Raw genomic sequence first — 18,833 nt, 5'->3', positions numbered from 1 at the left:
CACTAAGAAGCCCTCCATACAGTTGTATCATTTGACTGGTACAGTTCCCTGGGAAGACCATCCACAAAGTATGTCCAAGGTGACAGCACAATGATCTTATGCCGTGTACACACAAGCGGACTTGAGTCTGATGAAAGTCCGAAGGACTTTTCAATGGAGTTCCGATGAAGTTCCATTGAAACGGACTTGCCTACACACGATCACACCAAAGTCTGACCGTCTAGAACGCAGTGACATACACCAGGTCCGACAGGACTATAAAATGGAAGCTCAATTGCAAGTGCGCCACCCTTTGGGCCCCTTCTGCTAATTTTGTGTTTACCTCATGTTAGTAGAAGTTTGAGAGACGATTCGTGCTTTTCAGACTCGTGTTTTTTCAGATCGTTTAACTGTTGTTCAGTTTGTGCTTGTGAGGTTTGTATCTGATTTTCAGTGCGTGTCGTCAGTTCGCATTGGTTTATTTAATGCGTTCTTGTCCGCTTGTTGCTGATTTTCAGCTCGCTCTTCACAGGCCTTGCTGTTCTTCAGTGCGTTCTGTTTAAGTTCGTTCTGACCAGCCGACTGTTTTGAAGCCATGTTGTGTGTACGTACTCACCGTAGAGTTTGTGCTTTGCTTGGGCTTGGTGTTGTAGTTAATTCTTTGACCCAAGTCCAGTCCAAGAACAGGGTGGGGGGCAGTTCATGAACCAAGAATTGGTTGCTACAGCGTGACTAATTCTCTCACATGCCTTTGCTTCGTGAGATCTGTGAGAATAATCCTGATGATTTCAGGAACTTTCTCAGGATGACGGACCCCGTTTTTCATCGTTTGTTGGCTTTGCTGACCCTTCATATCAGCAGGCCAAAACCTGCATGAGGCAAGCCATCACTCCAGAACAGAGGCTAGTCACTGCGTTGCAGTACTTGGCAACTGGGGCAAGCCTGCAGGACCTTAAGTTCTCAACAGGCATCTCCCCCCAGACTCTGGGGATCATTATCCCAGAGACCTGTTCTGCTATAATTCAGGTCCTGCAGAAGGACTATATTAAAGTGGTGTTCCGGCCGAAATTATACTTTTTAAATAAAAATACCCCTATAATACACAAGCTTAATGTATTCTAGTAAAGTTAGTCTGTAAACTAAGGTCTGTTTTGTTAGTTTATAGCAGTAGTTTGTTATTTTATAAACTTACAGCAGGCCGTGGCCATCTTAAGTGTGGGCATCTGAAGCCAGACTGCATTTCCTCCTGGATCTCATCCTTGCAGATCTCGCACATGCTCAGTGCAGCACAAGCAGTGTAATAGGTTTCAGGTCAGGTTTCCATAGCAACGGCAGTTTCAGAGGAAGTTGCCGCCCCTTCCCAGAAGGCATTGCAAACAGGAAATGATGCGATGGGCCGCGGCCAGGGAGGAGGAAGTGAAAAATGAATACAGCAAATATACAGTAGGTGCTGAGAAAATAAATTTAAAAATATCCAATTCTTTTACAGTGCACAGTTTAGTGAGGGATGCTGAAGAGTTGTAAAAGTGGGTGGAATTCCACTTTAAGGTAAGATTTTTCCTTTAACATCACATTTTATTGTATTTAATGTTTGCTAATATATTGTATTTCTTTTCTCAATCCCTAATTACCATGATTGCAATATGCTGTGAATGTCCCCTTTGTCCTCATGCATGCTGTAATCTTTTAATGCTCCTTTTTTGTCCTTCATGCATATTTGCCCTCACTAACCTCCCCAGCATGCTATGTTGGGCCAATATCCACCTAGTCTAGTCACTTAACAATGCATTTTGTCAGCTCCATTGTAGTGCTTTATCCTAAACACCCCCTTAAAATGTGTCCAAATGGTCTGTGTGTCCTTAAATAAATGTATAGCCCCCCCCTTAAAATGTGTCCAAATGGTATGTGTGTCCTTAAATTAATTTATAAGCCCCCCCCCCCCCCTAAAATATGTCCAAATGTGTGTCCTTAAAGTGGTGTTCCGGCCTAAATGACACTTTTTAAATAAAAATACCCCTATAATACGCAAGCTTAATGTGTTCTAGTAAAGTTAATCTGTAAACTAAGGTCCGTTTTGTTAGGTTATTACAGCATTTTGAAAGTTTATAAACTAGCAGCAGACTGTGGCCATCTTAAGTGTGGGTGTCTGAAGCCAGACTGTATTTCTTCCTGGATTTCATCCTTGCAGATCTCGCACATGCTCAGTGCTGCACAAGCAGTGTAATAGGTTTCAGGTTAGGTTTCCATAGCAACGGCAGAGTCAGAGGAAATTGCCACCCCTTATCTATGCAAACCTCCCCTCCCCTCCTCCCCCCAGGAACCAGGAAATATACTGCATGTACAAGGAATATTATTCAAGAAATATATATATCTCTTGATATATATTTATCTTGTTCTGTTATGTGTGTGTGTACATATTTACACTCGGCGGCTACTTTTTTCTGTACAGCTTTTCATTTTAAAAAATAATAATGATCTCAGCAACACAATTCATTTATGTATCTCGATGCATTGAAGACGACTTTATGAAGTTCAAAGTTGCATATTAAAAATGTAGAAAAATAGGGCTTGTGTTTTGGTGATATATGGGATGGGATGGTGGGAATATTTAACAAATTGCTTATTTAGAACTATTTGCATGAACAACTTTCTCTATGTTACATAGATAATTGTGTTAAAATTGAGAAAATATTCCCCATCGCATCGCCCCCGCCAAATCGCATCACCCCAGCACATCGCATCAGCACATTGCATCATATCGCCCCCAGCACATCGAATTGCATCAACACATCGAATCGCATCGCCCCAGCACATCGCATTGCCCCAGCACATCGCATCGCACTGCCCCCAGCACATCGAATCGCATCGCCCCAGCACATCGAATCACATCTCCCCCAGCACATTGCATCGCACTGCCCCCAGCACATCGAATCACATCGCCCCCAACACATTGCATCACCCCCAGCACATCGAATCTCATCGCCCAAAGCACATTGCATCACCCCCAACACATCGAATCGCATCAGCACATCGAATCGCATCACCCCAGCACATCGAATCGCATCTCCCCCAGCACATCGAATCGCCCAAAGCACATTGCATCACCCACAACACATCTAATCACATCGCCCTAGCACATCGAATAGCAACGCCCCCAGCACATCGAATCGCAATGCCCCCAGCACATCGAATCGCATCGCCCCAGCACATCAAATTGCATTGCCCCAGCACATCGAATCGCATCTCCCCCAGCACATTGAATCTCATCACCCCAAGCCCATTGCATTACCCCCAGGACATCGAATCGCATTTCCCAAAGCACATTGCATCACCCCCAACACATCAAATTGCATCAGCACATCGAATCTCAATGCCCCTAGCACATCGCATTGAATCGCATTGCCCCAGCACATCGCATCAGCACAGTGGGGAGGGATGGGATGAGGTGGGATGGGATGAGGTGGGGTGGGGTATCGATCTATATCTATATCTATCTATATCTATACACACACACACATACACAAAAAAAAATCTAAAAAACAAAAGACAGCAAGAGTATTAAAAAACAATATCAATTTTATTAAACATTTGAACAAAAAGAAATCAATAATATACAAAAAAATTTTTTATAAATTAGTATATACAAAACATAATGAGAGAGAGAGAGAGAGAGGGGAAAGAGAGAGAGAGAGAGAGAGAGAGAGAGAGAGAGAGAGAAAGAAAGACAAGAGCGAGCGAGTGAGAGATATAGAAAGACAAGAGCGAGCGAGTGAAGAGCAAGAGAGAGAAAGAAATAGAGAAGAGCGAGTGAGAGAGAGACATAGAAAGACAAGAGCGAGCGAGTGAAGAGCAAGAGAAAGAGAGAAAGAAATAGAGAAGAGCGAGCGAGTGAAGAGCGAGCGAGTGAAGAGTGAGCGAGTGAAATAGAAAGAGGAGAGAGAGAAATGGAGAAGAGTGAGCTAGTGAAGACTGAGCGAGCAAGAGAAGAGCAAGCGAGGAGAGAGAGGCAGAAATAGAAAAAGAGAAGAGTGAGCAAGTGAAGAACAAGAGAGAGAGAGAAATAGAGAAGAGTGAGCAAGTGAAGAGCGAGAGAGAGAGAAGAGAGAGAGAGGGAGAGAGAGAAATAGAGAAGAGTGAGCAAGTGAAGAGCGAGCTAGAGAAAGAGAAATAGGAGAGAGAGAGAGAGAGAGAGAGAGAAAATAGAGAAGAGGGAGCTAGTGGAGAGCAAGAGAGAGAGAGAGAGAGACATAGAGAAGAGTGAGCTAGTGAAGAGCGAGCAATAGAAAGAGAAATAGAGAGAGAGAGAAATAAAGTGCAAGCAAGAGAAGAGCAAGCGAGAGAAGAGTGAGAGAGAAATAGAGAAGAGCAAGCGAGAGAAGAGCAAGCGTGAGAAGCGAGAGAGAGGCAGAAATAGAAAAAGAGAAAAGTGAGCGAGTGAAGAGAAAGAGAGAGAGAGAAATAGAGAAGAGTGAGTGAGTGAGGAGCGAGCGAGTGAAATAGAAGAGAAGAGCGAGAGAAGAGAGAGAGAGAAAAATGGAGAAGAGTGAGCTAGTGAAAACTGAGCGAGCAAGAGAAGAGCAAGCGAGGAGAGAGAGGCAGAAATAGAAAAAGAGAAGAGTGAGCAAGTGAAGAACAAGAGAGAGAGAGAAATAGAGAAGAGTGAGCAAGTGAAGAGCGAGAGAAAGAGAAGAGAGAGAGAGGGAGAGAGAGAAATAGAGAAGAGTGAGCAAGTGAAGAGCGAGCTAGAGAAAGAGAAATAGGAGAGAGAGAGAGAGAGAGAGAGAGAGAGAGAAAATAGAGAAGAGAGAGCTAGTGGAGAGCAAGAGAGAGAGAGAGAGAGAGAGAGAGAGAGAGAGACATAGAGAAGAGTGAGCTAGTGAAGAGCGAGCAATAGAAAGAGAAATAGAGAGAGAGAGAAATAAAGCGCAAGCAAGAGAAGAGCAAGCGAGAGAAGAGTGAGAGAGAAATAGAGAAGAGTGAGCGAGAGAAGAGCAAGCGTGAGAAGCGAGAGAGAGGCAGAAATAGAAAAAGAGAAAAGTGAGCGAGTGAAGAGAAAGAGAGAGAGAGAAATAGAGAAGAGTGAGTGAGTGAGGAGCGAGCGAGTGAAATAGAAGAGAAGAGCGAGAGAAGAGAGAGAGAGAAAAATGGAGAAGAGTGAACTAGTGAAGAGCAAGTGAGGAGAGAGAGAGGCAGAAATAGAAAAAGAGAAGAGTGAGCAAGTGAAGAGCAAGTTAGAGATAGAGAAATAGAAAGAAATAAGCGTAAGCTAGTGAAGAGCGAGAGAAGAGCAAACAAGAGTGAGTGAGAGGAGAGAGAGAGGAAGAAATAGAAAAAGAGAAGAGTGAGCGAGTGAAGAGCAAGCAAGAGAGAAAGATAACTAGATAAAGAGAAGAGTGTGTGAGAGAGAGAGAAATAGAGAAGAGCGAGCGAGTGAAGAGCGAGCGAGTGAAGAGCAAGCGAGAGAAAAGCAAGCGAGAGAAGAACGAGAGAGAGAGGCAGAAATAGAAAGAGAGAAGAGTGAGCAAGTGAAGAACGAGAGAGAGAGAGAGAGAGAGAAATAGTGAAGAGTGAGCTAGTGAAGAGTGAGCGAGTGAGGAGCAAGTGAGAGAAGAGCGAGCAAATTAGAGAAGACTGAGCGGAAGTAGAGAGAGAGAGAGAGAGAGAGAGAGAAATAGAGAAGAGTGAGTGAGTGAAGAGTGAGAGAAAAAGAGCGAGAGAAAGGAAGGGAGATAAAGAGAGCCATATCTTAGGATGAGTATAAAGGATAAGGAGGAGGAAAATTAGGGTAGCTGATGAGAAGGATCATAAAAGGTGGCGGTGCTGGAATATTGATGCAGGGGAGTAAGATAGTGGATGAGATGGTGGATAAAGTTTGAAGGTGAAGGAAAATGGAGGAGGTTAGCGTATGTACGATAGAGGTGGAGAACGATGAAAGATAGTGGATGAAGGAGGAGGGAGAGGACAAAAATGAAAGATGAAGCACAGAGGATGTGATAGTGCATAAAGGATGAATTCGGTGGAAGATAGTGGATAAAAGAGGTAGAGGAATACAGTGGAGAATAGAGGTAGAAGAATGCAGTGGAGAATAAAGGTAGAGGAATACAGTGGATAATAGAGGTAGAGGAATGCAGTGGAGAATAAAGGTAGAGGAATACAGTGGATAATAGAGGTAGAGGAATACAGTAGATAATAGAGGTAGAGGATTACAGTGGAGAATAGAGGTGGAGGAATACAGTGGAAAATAGAGGTGGAGGAATACAGTGGAGAATAGAGGTAGAGGAATACAGTGGAGAATAAAGGTAGAGGACTACAGTGGATAATAGAGGTAGAGGAATACAGTGGATAATAGAGGTAGAGGAATACAGTGGAGAATAGAGGTAGAGGAATACAGTGGAGAGAGGTAGAGGAATACAGTGGAGAATAAAGGTAGAGGACTACAGTGGATAATAGAGGTAGAGGAATACAGTGGATAACAGAGGTAGAGGAATACAGTGGAGAATAGAGGTAGAGGAATACAGTGGAGAATAGAGGTAGAGGAATACAGTGGAGAATAGAGGTAGAGGAATACAGGACATCCACATGTGTTCTGGCAATAAAGGGCTTTGTTCCCTTTTTAAAAATGACGCTGTGATCCACCTCAAATCGCGTAATTTCCTGCCTGCAAATAACACGTTTTTTCAGCACAGTCATGCCCACAGACTCATGGGAAATTATGATACTCATTACCCATGAGGCAATGCGAGTAAAAAAGAGAGTAGGGATGAGCTTCAAGTTCGAGTCGAACTCATGTTCGACTCGAACATCGGCTGTTCGTAAGTTCGCCGAACAGCGAACAATTTGGGGTGTTCGCGGCAAATTCAAATGCCGCAGAACACCCTTTAAAAGTCTATGGGAGAAATCAAAAGTGCTAATTTTAAAGGCTTATATGCATGGTATTGTCATAAAAAGCATGGGACAGGGGAACCCCCAACCAAAATTAAAAAAAAAAAATTATGTGGGGGTCCTCCTAAATTCCATACCAGGCCCTTCAGGTCTGGTATGGATATTAAGGGGAACCCCGGACAAAATTAAAAAAAAAAATGACGTGGGGGTCCCCCTAAATTCCATACTAGGCCCATCAGGTCTGGTATGGATATTAAGGGGAACCCCGGCCAAAATTTAAAAAAAAAATGACGTGGGGGGTCCCCCTAAATTCCATACCAGGCCCTTCAGGTCTGGCATGGATATTAAGGGGAACCCTGCGCCAAAATTAAAAAAAAACAGACCCTTATCCGAGCACGCAACCTGGCAGGCCGCAGGAAAAGAGGGGGGGGCCAGAGAGCGCCCCCCTCCTGAACCGTACCAGGCCACATGCCCTTAACATTGGGAGGGTGCTTTGGGTTAGCCCCCCAAAACACCTTGTCCCCATGTTGATGAGGACAAGGGACTCATCCCCACAACCCTGGCCAGTGGTTGTGGGGGTCTGCGGGCGGGGGGGCTTATCGGAATCTGGAATCCCCCTTTAACAAGGGGACCCCCAGATCCTGGCCCTCCCCCCTGTGTGAAATGGTAAGGGTACCCCTACCATTTCACTAAAAACCTGTCAAAAATGTTAAAAATGACAAGAGACAGTTTTTGACAATTCCTTTATTTAAATGCTTCTTCTTTCTTCTTTCTTCTATCTTCCTTCATCTTCTTCTTCTTCTGGTTCTTCTGGTTCTTCTGGTTCTTCCTCTGGTGTTCTCGTCCAGCATCTCCTCCGCGGCGTCTTCTTCCCTTCTTCTCCTCGGGTCACATCCATGGCAGTGGCGGCTGGTGCTCAAAATTTTTGGGGGGGCGCAAACAAACTGAAAAATTCTGAAAAAAAAACATCAATCGCAGCCACTGTCATCAAAAACACATCCACTGTGTCATCAAAAACGCATTCACTGTATCATCAAAAATGCATTCACTGTGTCATCAAAAACGCATTCACTGTGTCATCAAAAATGCAGCCACTGTGTCATCAAAAATGCATTCACTGTGTCATCAAAAACGCAGCCACTGTGTCATCAAAAACGCATTCACTGTGTCATCAAAAACGCAGCCACTGTGTCATAAAAAACGCATTCACTGTGTCATAAAAAATGCATTCACTGTGTCATAAAAAATGCATCCACTGTGTCATAAAAAATGCATCCACTGTGTCATCAAAAACGCATCCACTGTGTCATAAAAAACGCATCCACTGTGTCATAAAAAACGCATCCACTGTGTCCACTGATCCCAGAAACCATGATTGTCTCCTTAATAGCAGCCAGCATCTCTTTGAACAAGGGGGAAGAGGGGCAAGTTATCAAAGAAAGATAATCACAGTGATTTGGGGGGCTGGGAGAGGATGCTTTATGTGCTAGGGGCCACTTTGGGAGCAGAGAGGATTTGTGCTGGGGGGGGGTTTAATTTTATATTCAACCCCCCTTCTAGCACAAATCCTCTCTGCTCCCAAAGTGGCCCCTAGCACATAAAGCATCCTCTCCCAGGCCCCCAAATCACTGTATCTTTCTTTGATAACTTGCCCCTCACGTCCTGTGTATGTGTCCATTCTCCTCCCCTTCCCCCTCTGTCTGTGTATAGGTGTCTTCAGTAGACTCGTGTGTTAGTGAGACAGGAGGGAGGGGGGGGAATGGGGAAGAGAGGGACAGATACATGCAGCTGTGCTGTGCTGGAGCTCACCCTCCTTGCCAGACAGCAACCCATCCCTCGTAGGGCTCTTACCTTCCTTCTGCAGCTCCGCTCAGCCGAAGAACGGAGCTGCCAACATCACTTCCGGCTCTCGTCTTCTTCACGAAAGCCGGAAGTGACCTGAAGAAAGTAATGCTCCCGCCCATAGAATCACACTGATTCTACGAGCGGAAGCTAATCGGCGTTTTCATTTGCGCCACAAGGCGGGTTAAAAGCCCGCAAATGAAGCGCCGTGTCAGCAATCTCATGATTGCATTGACGTGGCGCTTCCCATAGTGCACTGGCGTCCGGCGCCACAGTGCACTTTGTTAAAGGACTTTTTTTTTTTTTTTTATTCTTAAAGGGGCCGTTTAAAAAAAATTTATTTTTTTTTTGAATTTTTTTTTTTTGAATTTTTTTAATTTTTTTTTTTATGACTACAGGAGGGGGGGCGGCGCCCTGGCGCCCCCTATGGATGGGCCGCCACTGATCCATGGCATGGAGGGAGGCTCCCGCTCTTCTCTTCATCTTCTTCTCTTCTTCATCTTCTTCTCTTCTTCATCTTCTTCTTCGGGCCGCTCCGCATCTATGCTGGCATGGAGGGAGGCTCCCGCTGTGTGAAGCTTCTCCTCTTCTGAAGGTTCTTAAATAATGGGGGACAGGGCCACCCAGTGACCCCGCCCCCTCTGACGCACGGGGACATGACAGGACTTCCCTGTGGCATTTCCCGTGACGCTACAGGGAAGTTCCTTCAAGTCACCATGCGTCAGAGGGGGGAGGGGTCACCTGGTGGCCCTGCCCCCCTTTATTTAAGAACAGTCAGAAGAGGAGACGCATCACAAAGCGGGTGCCTCCCTCCATGCCATCATGGATGTGGAGCGGCCCGGAGAAGAAGATGAAGAAGAGAAGAAGATGAAGAAGAGAAGAAGATGAAGAAGAGAAGAAGATGAAGAAGAGAAGAAGATGAAGAGAAGAGCGGGAGCCTCCCTCCATGCCATGGATGCGACCCCAGGAGAAGAAGGGAAGAAGACACCGCGGAGGAGATGCTGGACGAGAACACCAGAGGAAGAACCAGAAGAGCCAGAAGAACCAGAAGAAGAAGAAGATGGAGGAAGAAACCGAAGGAAGATAGAAGAAAGAAGAAGCATTTAAATAAAGGAATTGTCAAAAACTGTCTCTTGTCATTTTTAACATTTTTGACAGTTTTTTAGTGAAATGGTAGTTGTAAAGTACCCCCTTACCATTTCACACAGGGGGGAGGGCCGGGATCTGGGGGTCCCCTTGTTAAAGGGGGCTTCCAGATTCTGATAAGCCCTCCGCCCGCAGACCCCCACAACCACCGGCCAGGGTTGTAGGGATGAGGCCCTTGTCCTCATCAACATGGGGACAAGGTGTTTTGGGGGGCTACCCCAAAGCACCCTCCCAATGTTGAGGGCATGTGGCCTGGTACGGTTCAGGAGGGGGGCGCTCTCTCTTCCCCCCCTCTTTTCCTGCGGCCTGCCAGGTTGCGTGCTCGGATAAGGGTCTGGTATGGATTTTTGGGGGGACCCCACACCATTTTTTTTTATTTTGGCCGGGGTTCCCCTTAATATCCATACCAGACCTGAAGGGCCTGGTATGGAATTTAGGGGGACCCCCCACATCATTTTTTTTTTAAATTTTGGTTTGGGTTCCCCTGTGGGAAATTCCCATGCCGTTTTTATCAATGAACTTCTATGTGTATTGTCGGACCGGCAATGCATTAATAGCCGCGAGTAGTTTTTAAATAACTTTTTTTCTTTGAAATGTCATTTTGCTGTCAGACTGTTCTAAACACAGGAAACTGTGCCGGCGCTACCGCTAGTACTTTTAAATGACTCTTTTTTCCTTTAGAAATGTAATTTTGCTCTCGGACTGTTGTAAACACAGGAAACATGCGTCCCTTTACAGGCATACTATAGACACCCCCCAGGTACGAAATTTAAAGGGATATTACACTTTTATTGTTTCACTTTAAGCATTAATAAAATCACTGCTCCCGAAAAAACAGCCATTTTTAAAACTTTTTTTTGCATTGATCCATGTCCCCTGGGGCAGGACCCAGGTCCCCAAACACTTTTTTATAACAATAACTTGCATATAAGCCTTTAAAATTAGCACTTTTGATTATTCATGTTCGTGTCCCATAGACTTTAACGGTGTTCGAGTGTTCGAACTAATTTTTTTCCTGTTCGCATGTTCTGGTGCGAACTGAACAGGGGGGTGTTCGGCTCATTCCTAGAAGAGAGGTAGATCACAGTGGAATAGGAAGAAGGCAGATTAGGAAGTCTGCCTAGCAACAGGGTTTTCCAGGCAAGTGTTTTTTTTTTTTTAATGTTTATTAGTACATTCAAAGGAAGATAATAAGGTGAAATTTATTTTTAGGGTGGCCCTCCACTTTAAATTAATTTCTAAGCCCCCTCCCCTTAAAATGTGTCCAAATGGTCTGTGTGTCCTTAAATTAATTTCTAAGCCCCCCCCTTAAAATGTGTCCAAATGGTATGTGTGTCCTTAAATTAATTTCTAAGCCCCCCCCCCCTTAAGTTTTAGCAATGGGCCATCAGAGGGGGTGAGGAATCTGATAAGTGAGCTTTATATTTTATTCTTTAAATAATAATTAAAATAAATGTTATACTGATGTGGGGCAAGAATGTTTTTTGTGTAATCTGCTTGCAATGTTATGTGCAAAAGTACTTACAGTGGGGACAGAAAGTATTCAGACCAAATTAAATTTTTCACTCTTTGTTATATTGCAGCCATTTTCTAAAATCATTTAAGTTTATTTTTTTCCTCATTAATGTACACACAGCACCCCATATTGACAGAAAACCACAGAATTGTTGACATTTTTGCAGATTTATTAAAAAAGAAAAACTGAAATATCACATGGTCCTAAGTATTCAGACCCTTTTCTGTGACACTCATATATTTAACTCAGGTGCTGTCCATTTCTTCTGATCATCCTTGAGATGGTTCTACACCTTCATTTGAGTCCAGCTGTGTTTAATTATACTGATTGAACTTGATTAGGAAAGCCACACACCTGTCTATATAAGATCTTACAGCTCACAGTGCATGTCAGAGCAAATGAGAATCATGAGGTCAAAGGAACTGCCTGAAGAGCTCAGACACAGATCTGGCCAAGGTTACAAAAAAATTTCTGCTGCACTTAAGGTTCCTAAGAGCACAGTGGCCTCCATAATCCTTAAATGTAAGACATTTGGGACGACCAGAACCCTTCCTGAGCTATCGGGGGAGAAGAGCCTTGGTGAGAGAGGTAAAGAAGAACCCAAAGATCACTGTGGCTGAGCTCCAGAGATGCAGTCAGGAGATGGGAGAAACTTGTAGAAAGTCAACCATCACTGCAGCCCTCCACCAGTCTGGGCTTTATGGCAGAGTGGCCCGACGGAAGCCTCTCCTCAGTGCAAGACACATGAAAGCCCACATGGAGTTTGCTAAAAAACACCTGAAGGACTCCAAGATGGTGAGAAATAAGATTTTCTTGTCTGATGAGACCAAGATAGAACTTTTTGGCCTTAATTCTAAGTGGTATGTGTGGAGAAAACCAGGCACTGCTCATCACCTGTCCAATACAGTCCCAACAGTGAAGCATGGTGGTGGCAGCATCATGCTGTGGGGGTGTTTTTCAGCTGCAGGGACAGGACAACTGGTTGCAATTGAGGGAAAGATGAATGCAGCCAAGTACAGGGATATCCTGGAAAAAAATCTTCTCCAGAGTCTCAGGACCTCAGACTGGGCGGAAGATTTACCTTCCAACAAGACAATGGCCCTAAGCGCACAGCTAAAATAACGAAGTAGTGGCTTCACAACTCCGTGACTGTTCTTGAATGGCCCAGCCAGAGCCCTGACTTAAACCCAATTGAGCATCTCTGGAGAGACCTAAAAATGGCTGTCCACCAACGTTTACCATCCAACCTGACGGAACTGGAGAGGATCTGCAAGGAGGAATGACAGAGGATCCCCAAATCCAGGTGTGATAAACTTGTTGCATCTTTCCCAAAAAGACTCATGGCTTATTAGATCAAAAGGGTGCTTCTACTAAATACTGAGCAAAGGGTCTGAATACTTAGGACCATGTGATATTTCAGTTTTTCTTTTTTAATAAATCTGCAAAAATTTCAACAATTCTGTGTTTTTCTGTCAATATGGGGTGCTGTGTGTACATTAATGAGGAAAAAAAATAACCTAAATGATTTTAGCAAATGGCTGCAATATAACAAAGAGTGAAAAATTTAAGGGGGTCTGAATACTTTCCGTCCCCACTGTATATTTTTTTTTCTTGTTTGACACCCCAGTTTCTTTCAACGCCACAGGAATGGCAAACTGTGACATCCCAATTGTTTCTGACAGCAATCCATCTGGCGGAATACAAACTTAATCATACTTTCCTAGCCTGCTGCATCCTGCACAATTTTTTAAGAAAAAATGCCAGAAATTATATTTCATCAGTTGGGCCTGAGGCCGGACTTACAGACAATCCTCTGACGGGCCTGGATACTGGCCGTACTGGCTTGGCCCCCCAAAGCACCCGTGAAGTTAGAGAGAAATATGTTACTTATTTTACGGGTAGGGGGGCCATTGCAATACCAGACACTGTTTGATTTTTCTTAATAAAAAAATAATGATCAGGTAAAATCTTGAAATGTATTTATTGCTTGCTTGTAGTGCCAAGTGGATTTTCCTTTAGTAGATAAGCCCCCTTGTCACTGTAAACACAAAATTACTTACAAAACTATTATTGAGCATTGAAAGAAGAAGCCACACATTGTTGATTAGTAAACTTTTTAATCTGTGCACATTCACATGTGTGTTTATAATAATATTTTAAAAAAATATATTTTATTAACAATATAATTTTTTTTAATATATATATATATATATATATATATATATATATATATATATATATTTTTTTTTTTAACAATATCATTTTTTAAAAAATATATATCTTTTTTTAACAATATATTTTTTTTTTAAAAGTATATATATCTTTTTTAATAATATATATATATATATATATATTAAATATATATATCTTTTTTTAACAATATATTTTTTTTTTTAAATATATATATCTGTTTTTTAAATATATATATATAATTTTTTTTTATATAAAAAAAATATTATTTTTTTTAAAAAAAACTTTTTTTTTATTATATTTTTTTTTTTTTTTTTTTTTTACAAACAGGCATGTTTTAAAACATATAACATACACACAACTCTGGAACTCAACTCTGCATCTAAAAAGGAAATGAAGAACATGATCGATTTAATTTAAAATTCTTTTAAATTCTACCCAAAACATCGATCATGTTCTTCATTTCCTGCTGCATGATGTCCAGCCGATTTTGCATGGCATCAATCTCCCCATTCCATGCCATGATCTGGCCAATCAGTCTTTGCGTGCTGTCAGTGGAAAAAGGATCGGCCGCTTCCCCTTCCACAACCAGCACATCACCTAAAATTGATGAAAAAACATGTATTTAGAAATATGCAGGCATACATAGATTACCTGATGCTGGGGTGTCAGACACTCACCTGGTGGGGTGCACATCTCTACAAAATTCTCCACCTCTCCTTCCTCCACATCCTTGGGGGGAGGGCGCTGTCCGTGGCAAAAGGTTCCACCGCATCCCCTTCCACAACCAGCACATCACCTAAAATTGATGAAAAAACATGTATTTAGAAATATGCAGGCATACATAGATTACCTGAAGCTGGGGTGTCAGACACTCACCTGGTAGGGTGCCCATGTCGCTCACTTCCTCCACATCCTCGGGGGGGCTGGGGCTAGTGACCCATTCAGGCTGGCGAGGTCGGGGGTCCCTGGTGGCCTGTTGTCTGAGTCTTTTCTCCCCTATGAGAATGAAACAAAAGGTATACTTACCACACAGATATTTGAGTCCAGAAATATGAATATGAAACATTGCTTTGAAGTAGTGTACAATTGTCTATTTGGGAAGAGATCCAAGTTGAAGACATGATTAAAGATCCCTTTTAACCAAACTGCAATACTTACCTTTTTTGGCCAAGTTTCACAGATGGAGACACCTCAAGTATCCACTGGAGCACCTGTGTGGGTTACCCTAAAAAATGTGCTCTGGTGTCCCACACTAGTGCTCCTGAGTCCAGATGTGTAAACAGCTGCTGAGTGTCCTCTCCTTACATTCCACTGAATCAAGTTTGCAGTTCATTCAAGTTTCAAAGACATCTAGACAACAAAGTCCTAAACTTCTTTTAATAAGACAAATTAGCAAGACCAAAAATGTATTTTAAACCCTGTATCAACTAAATACATTGTATATATTGTCAAACGATGTTTCCTTCTAACGATGTTTCCTACTAACGATGTTTCCTACGAACGAATACTGTGTCCACGAACATGACAGTGGCCATTTAAAAACTGTATAACAAGTAAAGAAAAATCACATGAAGCAGCATGAAAGGTAATAATCAGAATAGGATATAAAAACTAAAAAACTCTATTCAGGGGGATGGCGCTGTTCGCATAATAAATATAAACTAAGAATAAATCCAATCCACTAAAATAAATGTTACCAGCTCAACGTATAAAGAAGAACAATGTGAAAGGTATATGTGAACCTCTACACCCAAACACAAAAAAATAAATAAATATGTAAATATACAGATTAAGTAAAAAAATGGCATATAGTGTAAATAAATTTCATCAAATAATATTAACAAGTGTTAGGTGCAACTAAACACAATATCTTAAAGGATAAAAGTATATTGTGTGGACATAAAAACCAACAACTATAAGTGTTCAACTAATCATAAAAAATATATATATAAAAAATATATATACATATATTACGTGTAATGGGAATAAGTGTTGCGTGACAAAAAATATATATATGTATATATGGACACAAAAAATATATAACCACATATAAATGTGAACTCAAATGAGCATTAAAAAACAAAGATGTATAAAAACACAGTGCTAGTCTGCACAAAAAAAAATATATAATAATGAGTGATAAAGTGACAGGTGCCAATCCAAAATAGTAAGTCCCAAATATGATAAAAAATGTGTATATGTATACACTACAAGAAAACAGTCTGTGAAAAAGTGATCCATGCAAAGGAGGAGTGGTAAACAATTGGGTGTATCTTCAGTGATCCCCACTTTCATCTGTGTCACCCTATTGTGCTTGCACTCACCGGAGCATCAGCAGATGATGTGTATGTACCCAGGCTGTGGTACATCGAAAAACTGTGTTTTCTTGACAACCAGACTGAAGCCAGGGAATCTCTTTCGACCCTTCCCTCCACCCTTCCCTGCAGCCTTACCTCCACCATTGCCTCCACCCCAGCAGAGGATTGTTATTATGGTAACTTGACACACACAAAAAAAATATGGAGATCACTAGAAAATAATTTTTAAATAATCATAAAAAAAGATCTTGATGAAATCAAAAATAATAAAAGATGACTCAAAAAATAAATTTGTAAAAATTATTATGGAGATTGGGCTTTTAAAAAATACAATATCATTCATGAGATCAAGAGAAATAATCCAGAAATCTGTTTGTGAGAACTCTGTGTAAATATGAGCAGCAAAACAACTTTGTTACATAGTTACATAGTTACATAGTAGGTGAGGTTGAAAAAAGACGCAAGTCCATCAAGTCCAACCTATGTGTGTGATTATGTGTCAGTATTACATTACATATCCCTGTATGTTGTGGTCATTCAGGTGATTATCTAATAGTTTCTTGAAGCTATCAATACTCCCCGCTGAGACCACCGCCTGTGGAAGGGAATTCCACATCCTTGCCGCTCTTACAGTAAAGAACCCTCTACGTAGTTTAAGGTTAAACCTCTTTTCTTCTAATTGTAATGAGTGGCCACGAGTCTTATTAAACTCTCTTCTGCGAAAAAGTTTTATCCCTATTGTGGGTTCACCAGTACAGTATTTGTAAATTGAAATCATATCCCCTCTCAAGCGTCTCTTCTCCAGAGAGAATAAGTTCAGTGCTCGCAACCTTTCCTCATAACTAAGATCCTCCAGACCCTTTATTAGCTTTGTTGCCCTTCTTTGTACTCGCTCCATTTCCAGTACATCCCTCCTGAGGACTGGTGCCCAGAACTGGACAGCATACTCAAGGTGTGGCCGGACCAGAGTCTTGTAGAGCGGGAGAATTATCGTTTTATCTCTGGAGTTGATCCCCCTTTTAATGCAAAAAGGGGGATTAACATTATAAAGAAGATAATAATGCGCTTCATTAACCAATCACAGAATTTGCAGCGTGAGGAATGGGCTAGCTCCAATACGAACACTAGTTTTACCAGACCAAGTGCTTCCATCTCTTACTTGCTTCAGAGCATGCGTTGTTTTTTGTCCGTCGGACCAGCATACAGACGAGCGGATTTCTCGATAGGAACTGGGTCCGGCGGAGTTCCGTCGGAAAGATTTGAAACATGTTCCAAATCTAAACTCCGGCTGATTTTTGACAGAAAAAGTCTGCTGAAGGTCTGATGAAGCCCACACACGGTCAGATTGTCTGACTGATTTGTTCCGTCGGACCAGTCCGGTCCAAAAGTCCGCTCGTGTGTACACGGCATTAGTGGCAGTCAACACCTCAGGTTGCAGACAGTAATGGAGCTGGTGCATCAAGTTATACAGCTGAACATGGACAGGTTTGACTTTGTTGAACTGCCAGGCACAGACACAGCTCATCCTTATGGTAAGATTAATTTCCAGTCTGGCTAATGCTTTTTTTGTTTAATATAGAAAAATATACACCCATGAGCCTGGCTGAAATGTCAGCACCACATCCCTAATGTACCTTCAAAAAACAAAATATAGAAAGGTAGGACTTTATAGGTGCTGCAATACCTCCTCTCAGAAATAATACCAATACATATATAAAGATACAAAGATTTTATTACAAAATAGGATAAAAATAGACAAAATAGTTATCTTATTAAAAACATGAATTATCTCCACACATTATGCTCCAACCAAGACACCCCTGAAGATCGAGGTCCTTCCCTATGTGTATGCCGAACATACACATATTATTAACGTATATATCATATGATATTGTTGCAAAAATACACATTTCAAAATAGAAAAGGATGACTCATACTGGTGTGTTTCACCTGGTTGGCTCCTTCAAGGGCTCAGGAATGTGCGTGGTTAGAAAGACTAGAAAAATAGAGTTCTGTCAACTGATGATCAGTGTGAAAACAGATTATCTCAGGAGTATCCAGGAGGTGCACACATATTCCCCTCCAACACAGCCAGGCAAACTGATGTTTTACAGATATGGATGGACAGATGGATCAGAGAGCCCCACCCTTGGGCTGAGAAATCAACCCCAGATGTGGGGAGAATATGGAGACAAGCGATTGGTTGCTATGTTTATCAAAATCACAAGAAATGTATGTCATAAAAATACATATGGTAGAGAGGAGGAAGTGGCCAAAGCAACATACAAACAAAGCATCTCTCCAGCAGGAAAAATTATCCTACTGACACATACCTGTGTTCCCACGGTAGGTGCTTAGAGTTAATGCCCAGGTAGGTAGTCAAACACTTCAAATCTTGATACTACATCAGCATATAAAGTAGCAAAAATAGGGGGTCAGTTTCATGCCATAGGGGCCCCCACAGAACATTTACATCACTACTCACCATATGTATTTTTATGACATACAGGTAGAAACAAACAGACATACATTGTATATGCTTTTCCTTTTTTCTTTTTTGCTAGTGCCACTTTTTTCTTGTGGTTTTGATAAACATAGCAACCAATCGCTTGTCTCCATCTACTCCCCACATCTGTGCTTGGTCTCGCAGGACAAAGGTGGGACTCTCTGATCCATCTGTCCATCCATAACTGTACATATCTGTGTTGGAGGGGAATATGTGTGCACCTCCTGGATACTGATCGTAAGTCAGTTAACAGTTCATAGAACTCTAACTAAGATAATGTCAGATAAAATGTAAATATTTAATTTGTATTGGCTGTATATTATATACATATATATATATATAGTTTTTTTTTTCCTAGTTTTTCTAACCACGCACCTCCTGAGCTCTTGAAGAAGCCGACTAAGCGAAACGCATCGGTATGAGTCATCCTTTCCTATTTTGAAATGTGTAT

The sequence above is a fragment of the Aquarana catesbeiana genome, linkage group LG05, assembly GCF_042186555.1.
Source record: "Aquarana catesbeiana isolate 2022-GZ linkage group LG05, ASM4218655v1, whole genome shotgun sequence".
Classification (NCBI taxonomy): domain Eukaryota; kingdom Metazoa; phylum Chordata; class Amphibia; order Anura; family Ranidae; genus Aquarana; species Aquarana catesbeiana.
The sequence above is the reverse complement of the archived record's forward strand: the minus strand, read 5'-3'. Positions refer to the sequence as shown.